Source organism: Petaurus breviceps, unplaced genomic scaffold (assembly GCF_028583685.1).
Source record: "Petaurus breviceps papuanus isolate PSGF00001 unplaced genomic scaffold, PetGlider_PUasm1.0 88776, whole genome shotgun sequence".
NCBI classification, from domain to species: domain Eukaryota; kingdom Metazoa; phylum Chordata; class Mammalia; order Diprotodontia; family Petauridae; genus Petaurus; species Petaurus breviceps.
In genome coordinates, this window is record NW_027186970.1 from 7875 (window position 1) to 11490 (window position 3616).

The 3616-nt window shown below is 39.4% G+C and overlaps 1 pseudogene; it reads right to left on the reverse strand.

Annotated features, from left to right (window-relative positions):
* Nucleotides 1-1155: 1155 nt before the first annotated feature.
* On the reverse strand, nt 1156-1654 carry LOC138176411 (N-alpha-acetyltransferase 50-like; annotated as a pseudogene).
* Between the last annotated feature and the right edge of the window lie 1962 nt (nt 1655-3616).

Consider the following 3616-nt stretch of genomic DNA (forward strand, 5'->3'; position numbering starts at 1 on the left):
CCAGTGGCCACAGGTTTAGGAGTCTGCATCAGTTGAATTTTAAGAAGGGGGGGAAAGGTGACAAATGCATGAATTATCATGCATAAGCCCATCTAAACCTTACTTCAGATATTTTGAATAAAGTGATGAGCAGTCCCTTAAAAGCCCAAGTACCTACATTCAGGCTAATTTAGGAGGATTGATTTATACATGGGTATCCTTCAATGCAAGGCTGGGGCTGACCATCGAGAAGGATTCCAAAAGCAGACAAGGTGTTTGCAGAAAATAGGAGGAAGGTAAGTCAGACCAAACCTTTCAGGTCAATTAAATAATGTAATACTAGCTGGGATTTATGACCTTTATTAACATCTTACCAGCCCACATACACCAAAATTAATTGAGGCCACTAGTAATAATTAGCAGCAGGTAGGATAAACCTGCAAGACAACCAGTCCACTAATCAGCAAAAGCAGACAAGTTTAACTGAAAAATAATGAGACCAATACTGAGACATAACACTTTTCACCCCCTTTCAAGGATTAGGGGGAAATATTTGCTTAAAAAAGAAAAGTTCAAGTTTACAAGTTAACAATGCTCCAAAACCCTGAGAAATATTTCAGAAGGGTTGAAAGGTGTTTCAGGGGATTAAGTATCCCCCAGATTAAAAAAAAATCCAAAACACCACAAACATACAAAATTTGCTTGGGAATTAGAGGACAAAATATTGCTATTTTTGGAGGAGTGGGTGGAGAAAAGAGAAATACAGAATTTGTTAATATCTGCTCTTCAATGTGAAAGCAGGACAAAAAAAATCACTCAAAAGTAAATCTGAAATTATGACATCCAATTTTTTAGGACCACCTATCCCCTCCAACAGTAAAACTAAAGACAGAAGACATCTTCTCCATCCTTGACCCACCTCTCTCTCTCTCTCTCTCTCTCTCACACACACACACACACACACACACACACACACACACACACACACACTCACACACACAAACCCCCTCAAACCAAAACCTCAAACATGATTTTTTTTGGAGGGAAAGAAGGAAGAGAAATACGGCTAAAGGGGGGGGGGGCTCTTAAAAGGGGGAGGGAAGAGAAATCAAAGAGATTCTCTTTTGTTTGGTGACAAGGAAGTGCAAGACAGTTCATTCCTAATTTGTTTAGCTGTCAGTCTTTTGCACGGTCTGCATTCTTTCCCAGAGAAGGATCTTTAGGGTTTCTCTGTAGTACATGAGCATCCACAGGCTTTATTCCCTTACAATAGTTATTCTTCATCTCAGTGATCTCAAGGCCAAATTTCCTGTACAAGGCAATTGCTGACTCATTTCGGATCTGGACAGATGTTGTTAAAAGTGTTATCTTTTTCACAGATGTTTAAGACAGGATTCAACATTTTATTTCCCATTCCTAGCTTTTGGTAACGTGCCAGACATACTAGTGTCCTGATGTAAAGTCTCTTCTGATTTTGTGAATGATTCACCCTATAGCATACTGCACCCACTGCAGTATCATTGAAACAAGCACATTTTGCTAGTTTGCCAACCTCCAGCACATCCTTGTAGAACTTGTCATTGTAGTTGACTAGAAAGATGACCTGGTTTAACCTCTTAAACTGCTTAATGTTGTGTGGTGTCATGTTTCCTAGCTCCATCCAGTTATCTTTCATCTTCCTTGCCTGCCACCATCCCTGCTGCTCCCGAGCCTGGAGCGACCCTACTCCACACACCAGCCTCCCCCTTCTCAGCCATTGCCACCACCATCTCTAGGCTGGAGGCGGGGCACAATTCACTAGGGATAGCTACAGCCTTGCAGGGCATCTCAGGCCGCTGCCCTGGGGCTGGGGCTGCTCCTCCATAGGTGCACACTGGGCTGCTTGCAGCCTGCCTGTCAGCCAGCCAAGACCCGCCGCCATGACCTTTCTAACATTTGTTTTTAAAGCTTCCAAATTTTCTCCCTTCCTCTCTTACCACCCACCCTCATTGAGAAGGCAAGCAATTCAATATAGGTTATACTTGTATAGTCATGCAAAACACTTCTATAATGGTCATACTGTGAAAGATTAACTAAATTTCCCTCCATCCTATCCTGCCCCCTGTTTATTTCACTCTCTTCTTTGACCCTGTCCCTCCTCGAAAGTGTTTGCTTCTGATTAGCCCTTCCCCATTTTATCCTCTTTCTGTCCCCTGTATTCTCTTATCATCCCATTTCCCCTACCTTCCTATAGGCTAAGATAGATTTCCACACACAGTTGAGTGTGTATATTATTCCCTCCTTAAGCCAAATCTTATGAAAGTAAGGTTCACTCATTCCCTCTCACCTCCCCCTCTTCCCCTCCACTGCAAAAACTTTTTCTTGCCTGTTTTATGTGAGTTAATTTACCCCAATTCTACCTCTCTCTTTAATCTTTCTCCCAGTACATTCCTTTCTCACACCTTAATTTTATTTTTTAGATATCATCCCTTCATATTCAACTCACCCTGCACCCTCTGTCTATTTATATTCTCTCTAACTACCCTAATAATGAGAAAGATTTCATGAGTTACAAATATCATCTTCCCATGTAGGAATGTAAACAGTCCAACTTTAATATGTCCCTTATGATTTTTCTTTCCTGTTTACTTTTTCATTCTTCTCTTGTCTTGCATTTGAAAGTCAATTTTTCTCTTTAAATGTTTTTTTTTCCTCAAGAAGGCATTAAATTCCTCTGTCATTGAATGTCAATTCCCCTCCTCCCTCTCCCTCCCCCCCTCCCATTAATTAAACTCAGTTTGCTGGGCAGGTGATTCTTGGTTTTAATCCTAGCTCCTTTGCCATCTGGTATATTATATACCAAGCCCTCGGATCCCTTAATGTGGAAGCTGCTAAATCTTGTGTTATCCTGATTGTATTTCCACAATACTTGAATTGTTTTCTTTTGTTTGTTTACAGTATTTTCTCCTTGAACTGGCAACTCTGGAATTTGACTATAATATTATTGTAAGTTTTCCTTTTGGGATCTTTGGGATCTCTTTCAGGGGGTGACTGGTGGGTTCTTTTAATTTCTATTTTAGCCTCTGGTTCTAAAATATCAGGGCAGTTTTCCTGGATAATTTCTTGAAAGATGATATCTAGGCTCTTTTTTTTTGGATCATGGTTTTTAAATAGTTCAATAATTTTTACATTATCCTTCCTGGATCTATTTTCCAGGTCAGTTGTTTTTCCAGTGAGAAATTTCACATTGTCTTCTTTTTTTCATTCTTTTGGTTTTGTTGTGCAATTTTTTTATTTCTCAGAGAGTCATTAGCTTCCAATTCTCAATCCTAATTTTTAAGGAATTATTTTCTTCAATGAGTTTTTGGACCTCCTTTTCCATTTGGCTAATTTTTATTTTTAAGTCATTCTACTCCTCATTGGCTTTTTGGACCTCTTTTGCTATTTGGTCTAGCCTATTTTTTAAGGTATTGTTTTCTTTAGTATTTTTTTTAATCTCCTGTAGCAAGCTGTTGCCTCACTTTTCATGAATTTCTTGCCTCATTGTCATTTCTCTTCCAAATTTTTCCTCTACTTCTCTTACTTGATTTTCAAAATTCTTTTTGAGCTTTTGTAAGGGTTATGGGATTTAAAGATCTCCCATGCCCCATGGACGTGC